Genomic DNA, 16,009 nt, shown 5'->3' with positions numbered 1-16,009 from the left:
ATAGTTGGTAAATAACTCTCTACTCCGAGTGTACTGATGAGAAGATAGATACCCACGTAGAGCAAAATCTTGAGTCACATATAGATTGACATTTCTGGCCCTGTCCAGCTATTTGCATCTATAACTTGAAAGATGGTATCAGTGACATTTTGCTAAAATCTACACAAGAAATGGATCTGGGAGGAAATATCTACTATATTAAATAATATAATCAAGAGCTAAAAATACCTTAGTTGTCTGAAAGTATGAGCCAAATCTAACAAGGTGGAATTTAAATGGGACAATTATAAAGTCTAACACTCAGATTTAACAAATTAATTGCAAAAGTACTGAAAGTGAAGGATAGGATAACGGTAGTATCAATGGAAAAGACATTAAAATCTGTGAAGACTTTACCAATATCCTGGCATTGTGAGAATTCCCTAGACTTTTGCATATTTAAAACATTCATCTGAAATGATTCCCCTCTAGTCTTTAGTCCTCTTAGTTTCTACTAGTACATGCCTGATAGTGATAGTATTATTATATATTAACGAATGTGTTGTTAGGTTGATTCCTGTTTACTCTGTGACTGCTTTCCCATTCAAACTAGGCCTTAAGGGCTACATTATGCTCGGGAGAGTGTCATCATCAAAAGGCAAGGCCCTACGGGAGTCAAAGCATAAATAATACATTTAAAAGGATATGTGCTAACTCAAAGCCCTGGAGTTTAATGTTTTTCTAGACTGAGGGTAGGAAAAGGAACATAGAAAAATAAGAGATGGTAATATGGATAAAGGGCACTGTGGTATGCTTGCCTACTCAAAGTTCATTGAGAAAGGGCTGATAAAAACCCCAGATGGACTGAGGAGCCCAAGAGGAAAGGGAAACTAATGACTCCATCTCCAAGTAAAACACTGAGAAGCAGAATGGCCCCAGGATTTCCTATATTCAACAGGGTGGAATAAAAGTAAAGTAGAAGTGGCAGGAGGGACTGTGTCAGTCAGCCTGACCACTTTGTGTATATGACAGTACGACTCAGGAGCAGGAAAATGTTTCTTGTGTACCCAGAAGGGGTGCGGAAGATAGCTGAAAGATTTCTGGCATATTTGAAGAGTTTTTTTGTTAGAATAATAAGTATGCAGCTACAACCTGAATGGGCCATCAACTAAGACCAGACAGGAATGAGATAATCCTGGTGGGTCAGCATAGATAGATAATAACCCTAGAATGGATGGCTTCTCCCTCCAATGCCTTGGCACTACACAAGTGCCTCAAATTTAAATGAAATGCTGGGGGGAAGAAGGAGTATCCATAATTTACTGAGATTAAGTTTCTACCACTTTATAGAATGAGATTTAAAAAGGGAAATTACATGCATTTGTAGAAAACTAAAGTTATATTTTTCACATACTCAGGTTTTTTTTTAACTGAGATATAAATCTGCTGCAGATATGCTCCATGGATGCCTGTAGCTCAAAGGTTCACATACTTTTGTTTTCTGTACATGGCAAACACCATATTCCACCTCCATCTTTTCTAATGCTCTGTGGTGGCCATTGCTATCAAATATAACCAGAGGAAGAAGAAAAGAAGTTAAACCCTAAAGAAATCTTTTCATTTTAAATAGCATATCTAATTTACCAATCCAAGCCTGAAACTAAATTATAGCTCTGTCTTCTCACCAAAATCAGTACAAGATATCTGTTCACAACCTACACAGAGAAAACTCAGAGTCCATCAATGGCATCTAGATAATACTCAGAAAGCCACTGTTCTGATGCAATGATGACAGATTTGTCTACAAGTAAAATTCCAATTCCAGGCTATTGATATAATGGATAAGTTTTGGATTCTCGGAGGATGGGGCCAATACGGCAGAATAATCAGATGCTTCCTGTGGTCCCTCTTACACCAAAGACCTAAAAACAAGTGAATTGATTATATATGACAATCTAGGAACCCTAATCATCAAAGACAAAGCTGAAGAATCAGACCGAGTGAAAGATGGAAGGGGAGACAATTCAAAAGCAGTGGAGAAGTACAGATTGCGAGATCACCAGCTCCCTGCTAGCTGAGTCTGTGCAGCACACACGGGCTGAGGCAAGCAGCAACATTCAAAGACACGTTCTACCACATCAGGTGCAGACAAAAAGAGGTGAATCTGCATGCACCTCCAAAACCAAGTAGGAGCGACACCAGACCTTGAAAGCTAAATGCAAGCTTCTAACCTACTGGACAGGAGCAAAATAACCCCTCCAAACCCAAACCTTCACAGCTGAGAAACGCTTACTTCCCCTCACCCCACCCCCACTCCCCCACTGTGCTCTGATCCAACACCAGTCCTACGGCATACAACAACACAATGCCCCCTATGCAGAGAACTCAGGCCTGGTCAAGAGGCCCTGCCCCTTCACCCAGCCACTGGTGTAAGGGTCCAGTGACTTGCAGTGCTCTTCACCCCTGCCCAGACCCTTGTGGGCCTGTTCAATACTACATACCCTCATTAGCATAAAACATTTTCACGTGCAGCAGCCAAAGGGAAGCTGCAGATTTGTGACATTTGACATTACCCTGCCCCCTAAGCAGTGGCCTCACCTACCAACACCAGGGACCAAAGGGTTAGCAGTATCACCCACTCCATCTAGCCACCCATGACAGCAGTCTGAGAATTAGCAGTGCCTCCTAAACCCTCCAGCCAACAGGAACAGGTGCCAGGGACCAGCTGCAACACCTCTCCACTATGTGCTCCAGGAGACAGGAACACGCCCTCCATCTGGGCACCCAGGGGTAGCTGTCAGCCTCCTGCCTTGCCCCAGACATAGCCCTCCACTGCAGCCAGACACCTATGCCTGCTCTGAACGACCCCATGCAGCCCGCCTGCCTAGGACTGTAGGTGAGAGCCTACACCACAAGCTCAATGACCAGCAAAATGGGCACCTGTGACTTGAATAATTGCACTCCCACAAGAGAGATGAACAGACTCTTGGGCGCACACACCTAATTGCTGCCCTGACCACCTGTAGACAGGATGTGAGAGCTTCAAAGTTGCCAACAACCAAAGTAGTTCACATGCTCAACCAAATTGGTCATATCAAAACAAAACAAAAGGTCAGAATGTAGTAAACAAGCATACAACAAATAATAAAATAACATTGATGCCTCGGTGACAACAGTCAATTCAAACCACATAAAGAAGCAGGTCAAGATGGCTTCAGCAAGTGACCAAAATAATGAACCAGAAAACCTTCCAGAGGAAGATAAGGCAATGGAACTACCTGAGAAAGAATTCAAAAGACTAATATGCAGAGCTCTCCAAGAGATCAGGAAGGAGACCAGACAAAACTCAGACCAGGCCAAAGAGCACACAAATCAATAGAGGAGTTCAGGAAAACAGTACAAGAACAAAAAGTCGGAATAAATGGGCTGTTAGAAACCACACAGAGACAGCAACTAGAAATCCAAAAGATTAACAATAAATTTCAGAATTAAGCAACTCAATAGAAGATCATAGGAGCAGACTGAGACAAAGGAAGTTAGAATTAGTGAGATTGAAGATAAATCTCTTGACATCAATTTATTTGAGGAAAAATCAGAAAAAAAGGCTTAGAATTATGAGGGATAATATCAAGAGGACAAACCTACAATTGATGAGAGCACCAGCACAGGAGGGGACAACAGAAAACACAGAACTGTCAAAGATTTGCTGGCAGAAAACTTCCCTGATATCATGAAAGATGAGAAGATATCTATCCAAGAAGCTCAATGAACCTCATACATAGTAGATCCCAAAAGAAAGTCACCAAAACATATGATAATCAAATTTGCCAAAACCAAAGACAAAGAATCTTGAAAGTGGCTAGGGTTAAATGAAAAGTCACCTACAATTTTTCTGACTACTCAGCAGAAAACATGCAAGCAAGAAGGCAATGGCAACATATATACAGTCTTGAAGGAAAAAAAAATGCCAACCAAGAATTATACATCCAGCAAAATTGTCTCCCAAATATGATGGCAAAATTAAGTCATTTCCAGATAAACAGAAGTTAAGGGGATTTGTAAAGCCTAAACAAAAATTACAAGAAATATTAAAGGGAGTCCTTTGGTTAGAGAATCAACAATATCAGACAACAATCCAAGACTAGGACACAGCACAGATCGACCAGATATCAACACAGACAGGGAATTCACAAAAACAAATCTAAGCTAAAAGACTGAAAATAGGGAACCAGAAACATCAATATGTACACTATGACAATGTCAAAACAAAAAAGAGGGAATAACAGTGCAGTCATAGAACTTCCATACGGAGAGGAATTTAAGGTGATATCAAGAAATAAAATATTGGCTTACACTTTTTAAAAAAAATAAATAAAGGTAAATTACAAGGTAACCACAAAGGAAGGAAACAAACCTACGCATCAAAATAAAAAAGTAGAAAATATAAAGATTCAGCAACATGAAATCAACAATAATGAAAAAGGTGAAAAGTAAATAAACAAAAATAGCAGAGAAAAATAAGTGGAACAAAAAAACTGTCGACACCATAAAAAAAAAAGAAAAAACATCAAAAGGACAGCAGTAATAATTACACTGAATGTAAATGACTTAAATGCACCAGTAAAGAGACAAAGAGTGGCAGAATGGATAAAAATCATGATCCATCTATATGCTGTCTATATAAGAGACATACCTTAGCACAAACAAACTAAAACTCAGAGGATGGAAAAAAATATATCAAGGAAAAAAACAACTAAAAAAGAGCAAGAGTGGCAATACTAATCATCAACCAAATAGACTTTAAAGCAAAATCCACCATAAAGAATAAGGAAGAAAACTATATAATAAGTAAGGGCTCAATATACCAGAAGGATATAACCATAATAAATATATCTGCATCCAATGGCAGGGCTCCAAAATATATAAAATAAACTCTAACAGCATTGAAAAGAGAAATAGCTCCAAAATAATAGTAGGGAACTTCAGCACACCACTTTCAGTGAAGAACAGAACATCTACAAAGAAAATAAAGATACAGAATATCTAAATGCCACAACCAATCAATTCGACCTCACAGATGTATACAGAACACTCCACCCAACAGCAGCAAAGTATACATTATTTTCCAAAACACATGGAACATTCTCCAGACTAGACCACATTATAGGCCACAAAGCAAGCCTTCACAGAGTCCAAAACATCAAAATAATACAAAGCATCTTTCTGATCATAATGCCACAAAAACAGAAATCAATAACAGAAATAACAAGGAAAAAAATCAAATACATGGAAACAGAACAACACCTTGCTCAAAAACTACTGAGTTATAGAAGAAATCAAGGATGGAATAAAGAAATTCATAGAATCAAATGAGAATGAAAACACATCTTAACAAAATCTTAAGCAAAAACAGTGCTTAGAGGTCAATTTACAGCAATAAATGCACACATTCAAAAATAAGAAAGGGCCCAAATCAAAACATTAACCCTACACCTCTAACAAATAGAGAGCAACAAAAGAAGCCCTTCAGCACCAGAAGAAAGGAAATAAAGATTACAGCAGAAATAGAGAATACGAAAACAATTGAAAGAATCAACAAGACCAAAAGTTGGTTCTTTGGCCAAACTGACAAAAGAAAAACAGGAGAGGGAGCAAATAAAATGAAAAAGATATGAGATAGATGATATCACGACAGATCCAACTGAAATAAAAAGGATCATAACAGAATACTATGAAAAACTGTACTCTGACAAATTTGAAAAATCAGAGGAAATGGACAAATTTCCAGACACACACTACCTACCTAAACTAACACAAAAGGTAGAAAAACTAATTAACCCAAAATAAAAGAAGAGATTGAAGAAGTAATAAGAAAAACTCCCAACAAAAAAAGCCCTGGTCCAGACAGCTTCACTGGAGATTTCTACCAAATTTTCAGAGAATAGTTAACATCAGTATTATGAAAGCTATTTCAGAGCATAGAAAAGAAGGAATACTCCTGAACTCATTCTATGAAGCCAGCATAATCCTGATACCAAAGCCAGGCAAAGACATCACACACACAAAAAAAATTACAGACCAATATCCCTTATGAACATCAATGCAAAATCCTCAACAAAATTCTAGCCGGTAGAATTCAACAGCATATCAAAAAAATAATAAATCATGACCAAGTGGGATTCATACCAGGTATGCAAACGATAGCTCAACATTAGAAAATCAATCAATGTAATCCACCACATAAATAACAAAAGAATCACATTATCAACTGATGCAGAAAAGGCATTTGACAAAGTCCAGCACACATTCCTGATAAAAACTCTCAGCAAAATAGGAATAGAAGGGAAATTCCTTGACATAATAAAGGGCATTTATACAATGCCAACAGCGAACATAATTCTCAAAGGAAAGAGACTGAAAAGTATTTCCCTTGAGAACATGAACCAGACAAAGATACCCTTTATCGCCACTCTTATTCAACATTGTGCTGGAGGTCCCAGCCAGAGCAATAAGGCAAGAAAAAGAAATAAAGCGTATCCAAATTATTAAGGAAGAAGTAAAAGTATCATTATTCACAGATGATATGATCTTATACACAGAAAACCCCAAAGAATCCACAAGAAAACCACTGGAACTGACAGATTTCAGCAAAGGAGCAGGATACAAGATTAACATACAAAAATCAGTAGAATTCCTTTACATCAACAAACAGAACTTCAAAAAAGGAAATCACCAAATCCATACCATTTACCATAGCCCCTAAGAAGATAAAGTACGTAGGAATAAATCAAACCAGAGATGTAAAAGACCTGCACAAAGAAAACTACAAAACACTACTGCAAGTAACCAAAAGAGACCTACATAAGTGGAAAACATATCATGCTTAGGGATAGAAAGACTCAACACTGTGAAAATGTCAGTTCTACCCAAATAATCTACACATACAATGCAATCCTGATCCAAATTCCAGTGGCATTTTTTTAAGGAGATGGAGAAATAACCCACCAACTTTATATGGAAAGGTAAGAGGCCTTGAATAAGTAAAGCATTACTGAAGAAGAAAAACAAAGTGGGAGGTCTCACACAATCTGATTTTAGAACCTATTACACAGCCACAGCAATCAAAACGACCTGGTAATGGTATAACAACAGAAACATAGACCAATGGAACAGAATTAAGAACCCAGATGTAAATCCATCCACCTTTTTTTTTCTTTATGAGTAGCTGATATTTGACAAAGGCCCAAAGTCTGTTAAATGGGGAAAAGACAGTCTCTTTAACAAATGGCGCTGGCATAATTAGACATCCACCTGTAAAAAAAATGAAATAGGACATCATACCATACACAAAAACTACCTCAAAATGGAACAAAGACCTAAATAAAAAATCTAAAACTATAAAGATCATGGAAGGAAAAAATAAGGACAATGCTAGAGGCCCTAATACATGGCATAACTAGTATGCAAACCATAACTAACAATGCCAAACACCAGAAGAGAAACTAGATAAATAACTAGGAGCTCAAAAAAAAAAAAAAAAAACTTACGCTCATCAAAAGACTTCACCAAAAGAGTAAAAAGAGAACCTACAGACTCAGAAAATTTTTGCCTACGACATATCTGATAAGAATCTAATGTCTAAAATCTATAAGATACTGTAACACCTCAACAACAAAAGGACAAATAATTCAATTAACAAATGGGCAAAGGATATGAACAGACGCTTCACCCAAGAAGCTATTCAGGCAGTTAACAGACACATGCGGACATGTTCACAAGCATTAGTCATTGCAGAAATGAAAATCAAACTACAGTGAGATACCATCTTACCCCGACAATGCTGGCACAAAGCCAAAAAACACAAAATAACAAATTTTGGAGAGGTTGTGGGAGATTGGAACTCTTATGCACTGCTGGTGGGAAAGTAAATTGGTACAAACACTTTGGAAAACGATATGATGCTTCCTTAAAAAGCTAGAAATAGAGATACCATACTATCCAGCTATCCCACTCCTGGGAATATAACTGAGAAAAATAAGGGCCATCACACTAATAGACATATGCACACTCATGTTCATTGCAGCACTATTCACATTAGTAAAAAGATAGAAACAACCTAAATACCCATCAACAGATGAACAGATAAATTATAGTACATACACACAATGGAATAATAAAAAAAACCCAGTGCCATCGAATAATATGCAATGATAAATAACAATGATGAATCTGCGAAACATCTCACAACATGGAAGAATCTGGAGGGCATTATGCTGAGAGAAATAAGTCAGTCACAAAAGGGCAAATATTGTATGAAACCACAATTATAAGAACTCAAGAAAGGTTTACACACAGAAAAAAGCATTCTTTGATGGTTACCAGGGTTGGGAGGGAGAAGGAGGGGAAATCACTAACTTGGTTACTACCAAGGTCAACTTCTGTAAAGGGAATGACAACACACAATACAGGGGAAGTCAGCACAACTGGACCAAATCAAAAACAAAGAAGTTTCCTGGACACATCCAAACACTTTGGGGGGCAGGGCCGCTGGGGCCTGGGACCATAGTTTTGAGGGACATCTAGGTCAATTGGCATAACATTGTTAAGAAAATGTTCTACATCCCACTTTGGCAGGTAGTATCTGAGGTCTTATAAGCTTGCGAACAGCCGTCTAAGATACATCTCTTGGTCCCATCCCACTTAGAGCAAGGGAAAATGAAGGAAACCAAAGACACGAGGAAAATACTAGCCCAAAGGACTACAGGACCAAATGCACCAGAGACTCCACCAGCTTGAGACCAGCAGGACTAGATGGTGCCCAACTACCACCAATGGCTGCCCCAACAGGGAACACAACAGAGGGCTCCCAACAGAGCAGGAGAAAAATGTAGAACAGAATTCAAATTCACATAAAAAGACCAGACTTAATGGTCTGACAGAGACTGGAGGAACCCCCAAAACTATGGCCCCCAGATGCTCTGTTAACCCAGAACTGAAACCATTTCTGAAGCCAACTTTTCAGACAAAGATTAGTCCAGGCGTATAAAACAAAAAATAATACATATGAGTAACGTGCTTCTTAGTTCAATCAAATATAGGAGATCAAATTGGCAGTGCCTGTCCAAAAGCACGATGAGAAGGCAAGGAGGGACAGGAACTGGAGGAATGGACACAGGGAACCTGCGGTGCAAAGGGGGAGCATGCTGTCACATTGTGGGGATTGCAACCAATGTCACAAAACAATATATGTATAAAATTTTGAATGAGAAATTAACTTGAGCTGTAAACTTTCACCTAAAGCACAAAAAAAAAGGAAAAAATAATTTTGGTTTCTACCATGTGACAGAGGAGCCCTGATGGCACAGTGGTTAAGAGCTATGGCCGCTAACCAAAAGGTCAGCAGTTCGAATCCACCTGCTGCTCCTTGGAAACCATATGGGCAATGGGTTTGCTTTGGTACCGTGTGACAGAGACCTAACTGAAGAAGTTTAGATACAATGAGTATGGCATTTGTACTTGGCTAAAAGTGGGTCAGTATAACATACAAAAATCCCATTACGTTGAGTTGATTCTGACTCATAGCCACCCTACAGGACAGAGTAGAACTGCCCCATAGAGTTTCTAAGGAGCGACTGGTGCATTCAAACTACCAGCCTTCTGGTTAGCAGCTGAACACATAGCCACTGCTGGTAAATGGCCATGAACTTTCACTTCTCAGTCATCTTTATCCAGCGATTGGTGTATAAAAGCTAGATTTATTGATTTTACAACACCTCATGATTGAAAGAACTTCACTGGTATATTTCAGCCAGAATGTTGGGCCCCAAATAAATATAAACATTTTTGTTATCCACTATCTCTATTCACATGATAATTGACCCTGGGATGCCTCATGATTTGCTTTGTGTAGGAGGACTGATGTTTTAATCATTGTCAGCATATTTGATTCAACAAGTCCACACTTTAAACACACTTTAAACAATAGTTTATATTAGCTTTCATTAAGAAACACTAATATTTAAACCTACCTTGACATGGAAGTTGTTTATTCATGTACCCAGGTGAATTTCTTGCTTGTCATCCACTTGAGAAATTCTCCCTAACAATGATACAAGACTCTTGTTTGGACCATTCAAAGGTCATTGTTTGCATCAGTTAGCTTGTTTTTTCAAACATCAACTTAGAGAATTATTTTCATCTTTTAGGATGACATACCTACTTTGACACTGGTTACCCAAAATCCACAACTTAGCAAGGAACCAAAAGTTTTACCTCTAAGTAGATAGATAGACATTGGTAATGGTTTATACACACAACTGGGTTGCACCTTTAAAGTCTGTTAACAAATACATAGCAAGCTATCAGCTATATTTCAATATTCTATAGCTTTTGTATAGCTATAATGAACATATAAAAAATTAGGAACATGGTATCTTGGAAGCTTATTTTATTGAATTAGATCATACAGTAGCCTTGAACCAACTCCTTGCATTATTGGTATAAATGGATCAAGGAAGTAAAAGGAAAATTGACAGGGTACAGAGGGCACTGGTGTCTGAACCTAGGTATATTTATTTCCTAAAAATGTCCCGTTAAGGGAAATCTAAAACCATAGTTTAGCAGTGTGACTAAGAGAAAAAAGCTTTACAAGTGAGCTCCCAGTCCTCTGGCTTCTTTTAATCTTGAATCAAACCATTTCTAACACCACGAGTCAAGCATTTCATGAATCTATTTTTTTTTATTATACTAGATATGTTACTTGATCTACAGTTACATCAGAGAGCAATTTCTTAAAGACGCATTTCCCAAAGATGGTAATAGATATGATGTAAAAAAAAATGGGCCCTATGATTTAGGAAATGAAGAGGGGTGTGCGTGTGTGTTAATGGTGGACTTGTAAGAACTATTAATATACTAATGTAAATTTCGAATCTCTAAGAAATAACATAGTAATCAGTATTTCCCAAACTCATTTGTCAATAGAGTTAGAGATCAGTCAAACAAATGCATTTAATAGTTTATTAAGCCAACAGTTTTTGGCTGTTAACTTTGTGTTGGGTGCTGTGCTAGGCCCCAAATCCTGGGGGTACAATGGTGAACAGGATACTTTCCCTACCCTCAAAGAGCTTAAAGCCTGGTAGGGGATACAGTTATGCAATGATAATACACAGGGTGATAAACATAGCAAGATTAAGATCAGGTACTTTCAGAGCACATAAGAGGGTCACACGACCTGTGGGAAGGTCTTCTGGAGTTATAGAAAACTTCTGGGAAGAAGTTACATGTAATCTCAGAGATGAAGAAGAAATGTGAATTAGTCAAAAGAGAGAGAGAGAAAAGAAATGTACAGGCAAAGCAAAGAGCATTTTTCAAAGGCCTAAGGTAAAAGGGACATTTGGTCATCTAGAAATCTAGCTCTAAAACCATTCTTAGCTACATAATCCTGTTCTCCAAATTCTTATCCCAAGGTTCAATATATTGAATATATAAAAGCAGAACTAGTACACTGAAGTGGGGGTGAAGAGGTAAAGCATCACCTGTTCAGCCACCATTCCCACCAAACTTCCCACTATGGCGGTCCCAGAGGCACTTCCCACAGCACAGTTTGAAAATCTAGCCCAATCCCTTCATTTTTAGAGGGAGGTATTGAAGCACTGATTAGAACTTACCAAGTCAAACAGTTAGTTGGTGTCAGAAATGGAAGTATAACCCAGATCTCGGGTTTCTTACAGTTGTGGGGTTTTTGCTAATGTATGTGAATGAGGCCCAGTGAAAATTATAAAGATAACAACAGTGCTAATACAAAGCAACCACTGTCACTGAACACCTACAATGTACCAGGTACTATGTCACTTTCCTTTTAGATATATTTCTAATCATATCAGCAATTCAGCACAATGACATTCTTACCCTCACCTTAGAAGTGAAAAAAGAGGCCTTTAATTAATATTTATTGAGCACCTACTATGTACCACACACTGTGCTAGACACTGAAGTACAGAAGTGACTAATGCTGACAAGCACCCTGCACTTTTGAAGCTCATAGTCCAGTGGATAGAGCTGGATTTAAAAAATATGTAGAAAGATAAGTATGTGCTATGATAAGTGCTGTAGAGGAAATGAATAGAAGGATTTGACAGTATCTGTGGAGGTAAGGGGCTACCTTGAGGAAGTCATGGAAGACCTCTCTGAAGAAGTGACATCTGAGCTGATACTTGATGGATAGAAAAAAATTAGATAAGTGAAAAGCTAAGAAAAACATACTAAGGGCAGAGAAAATAGCATGTGCAATGGTCTTAAGGCAGGAAGCAGCACTGCATGTCTGAGGAACAAAAAGAAGACCAGGGTGTTTGAAGCATAGTAAGTGAAAAGGACATGGCATGAAATCAGACTGGAGAGACAGGCAGGATAGAGATAACAGAGGACCTTGGGGCCACAATTTAAAGAAATAAAAAACCAAACTCATTGCTGTTGAGTCAATTCTGACTCATAGCGACCCTACAGGACAGAGTAGAACCACCCCATAGAGTTTCCAAGGAGTCCCTGGTGGATTTGAACTACTGACCTTTTGGTTAGCAGCTGTTGCACTTAACCACTACGCCACCAGGGTTTCCAAGTTAAGGGGCTTAAATTTCATTTAAACAGCAATGGGAAGGCATTGGAGGATTCGTTTAAAGTACATTTTTATACATACAGAAAGGTGTCCAAATGTTAAGTGTAGAGCTCAGTAAATTTTCAGAAACTTAATCCACATGTGTATCTACCACCCATATGAAAAAGTAAAACACTAGGAGGCAGAGCCAACATGGTACTATAGACAGAAGCACCATGCTGTCCCTCTACTGTAAAGACCCGAAAAACTAGGTAAAACAGAGACAAACATCAATCCTGGAACCCAAAGAGTCAAATGAAGAGATAAAGAACTTAGCCAAGCACCCAATGGAATAAGAAACTGACAGAGAACAGAGAGCAAGGAGATGCATGCAGAGGTCCCCTACCATCTAATGCAGCACAGATTCGCCATCTTGGACTCCTGTCAGAGATCGGCAGAGAGGAAGTACAGAAAAGCAGCTTCATGCAGCTCCCAGCATGAGAGAGTACACCCAGTAACCAGAGATATACACTTTCCAAACCCCTATCCTTCTCCCCCCTGCTCTACCTCTGCCGCTTCCCACCAGCCACAGTCTCTTGGCTGGGGCTTGGATTTGCCCCACCCACACTGGCCTGTCCATCAGTGCCAAATCGTTTGTTGCCGGTGTTGCATTTTTCAGCTTCCTTTGGTTTCCTCCCTGCCTCTTACCACCTCCCTCTCCTTTCTCTCAGACACCTGTCTCCATGTGCCAGCTTTGATTCTTCTTGAAAGACTGTGAAGTGCTGCTTGGCCAGGAAACTGCTTCCCTGGATGGTGCTGCCACATGGATGGGATCCCTGTGGCCTTTTTTGTGTCTGTTTGTTTCTTTTTCTTTTCGAGGCTTGGGATCCCTTTTAGATGGACTGTACTGCACAGATTGAGAGCCACTCCCCCAGTCTGTGTAGCTGTGCTGGTGGGATTCCTGGGAGCGTTCCTTTTTGTTTGCTTGCTCTGCTTGTTTTCTGTTTTGATTTCTTTTTTTTTATTTATTCTGTTTGTTTGTTTGTTCTCTTTTTATTTTTGCTGCTTGAGAGCCCCTTCTAACCAGGCTGTACTGTGCAGCCTGGGAACCACCAGCCAAGACTTCGCAGCCACACCGGTGGGATCCCTGGGGGCTTTTCTTTTTTCTTTTATTTTACTTATTTTTTCTTTTTCATTTTTCTCCATTTCTCGGATTCTCGTCTCTCCACTCCAATGGCAAGCTCCCTTAGCACTATTTTTTTTTGTTTTTGGTTGGTTTTGGGATCATGTTTCCCTCTCTTCTCTCTCTTCTTTCCCATACCCATCTTAGCTCCACATATTACAACCTCCCTCCTCGTTCCTGACTACCTGCACCATGTGCTGAACATCACACCGACAAACAGCACAGACACGGCCTACTAGAACCTGCCCTGCACTCATTCCTGGCCTGTCCTGTCGGCCCTACTATGTGACACAAAAAACCCACCCCAGCCCTTCCCCTTCAGCTGGACCTGCCCTGCTGCACCATAGCTGAATGGCTGGCCCTGCCCATTGGACGAGGAAGTGAAAAGTATTAGGCCCAAAGATGAGCAAACAACAAAGGATGCACAGCCTGCCTGTTCATACATAACCGAAGAAAAAAGCAGGGCAAAAAAAAAACAAATCTACAACCAAGAAAATAACTACCGAATGTCCCAAAGACAGCAGAAAATATCAAAACATATATTAGAAAAAAGGATAAGATGGTTCCAGTAATAAAACACCAGATGACTTTCCAGTACAAGAACTACATGATAGGGAATTCAAATCTCTAATATTCAGAGTTATCGAAGAGTTGAAGCAAAAAACAGGCAAAAATGAGGAAAAAATAGTCAAATTCATGGAAAAGACAGACAAAGTCATGGAAAAGACAGACAAAAAATGGAAGAATTCAGGAAAATAATACCGGAAAAAAATGCCAAAATAAATTCACAAGTGGAAATCATGCAAAAACAACAATTAGAAATTCAAAAGATAAAAAGTTTTCCAAAAAATGGTGTCATAGAAGGGCTGAGGAGCAGGTTTGAAATTATAGAAGACAGTATCAGCGAAACTGAAGACAAACACTTGGACACAAACTTGTTTGAGGGAAAGCCAGAAAAAAAAATGGAGAAACCCTGAGAATGATGTGGGATACAATCAAAAGCAAAAATCTGCGAGTGATGGGCCTTCCAAAACAGGGGGAGAAAATGGAAAACAGAGAGGATCATTGATGAATTACTGACAGAAAACTTCCCTAATATCACAAAAGATGAAAAGCTGACCACCCAAGAAGCTAAACAAACCTCATATAGGATAGACCCCAAAAGGAAATCACCAAGGTATATCATAATCACACTCACTAAAACCAAAGAAAGTCCTGAGAGCAACTCAAGAAAAAAGAAAAGTCACATACAGAGGTGAAACAACGAGACTAAGTTCCAAGTATTCGGCAGAAACCATGCAGACAAGAAGGCAATGGGATGACATATATAAAAACTTTAAAGAAAATAACTGCCAACCAAGAATAATATATCCTGCAAAACCTTCATTTAAATATGATGGTGAACTTAGGACATTTCCAGGTAAACAGAAATTAAGGGAATATGTAAAAACCAAAACAAACTTAAAAGAATTATTAAAGGGAGTCCTTCAGTCTGAGAATAAGCAACATCAGACCACAGCCTGAATCTAGTATGCAAGATTGCACCAGCCAGATATCAACCTAGGAAATGAACTCTCAAGGACTATCCAAAACCAAAAGAATTGCAACACAGAACCAGAGAGGTTAATATGTAAGTGACAACCATGTCAGAACAATAAAAGAGGGAATAAACAGTGTAGGGATAGAACTTTCTAAGGGTGAGGAAGGAAAGGCGATACCAAGTAATAATAGAATGGTTCAAACCCAGGAAGATAAGGGTAAATTTCAAGGTAACCACAATGAAAGTTAACAAACCTACTCTTTCAAAATAAAGAAGAAAAACATAAAGTCTCAGTAAACACAAAATCTACAAAAACTAAAGAAATGAAAGAGAAATCCACAAACAAAAGAAATTCAGCACAGAAGAGTGAGAAGAACAAAGAAAACGTCAGCACCACCAAAAAAAAAAAACTACAAAATGACAGCAATAAACTGACACCTATCAATAATTACACTGAACATAAATGGCCTAAATGCACCCATGAAGAGACACGGAGTGACAGAATGGATTAGAAACCAGGATCCATCAATATGCTGTCTACAAGAGACACACCTTAGAAACAAAGACGTAAATTTATTAAAAATCAAAGGATGGAAAAATATATATAAAGCAAACAGCTACCAGAAAAAAAAAAAGAGAGTGACAATACTAATCTCAGGTAAAATAGAGTTTAAAACAAAATCCCCCATAAAAGATAAGGGAACTATATATAATG

The sequence above is a fragment of the Elephas maximus genome, chromosome X (assembly GCF_024166365.1).
Source record: "Elephas maximus indicus isolate mEleMax1 chromosome X, mEleMax1 primary haplotype, whole genome shotgun sequence".
Lineage (NCBI taxonomy): Eukaryota > Metazoa > Chordata > Mammalia > Proboscidea > Elephantidae > Elephas > Elephas maximus.
Note: the sequence above shows the minus strand (reverse complement) of the source record.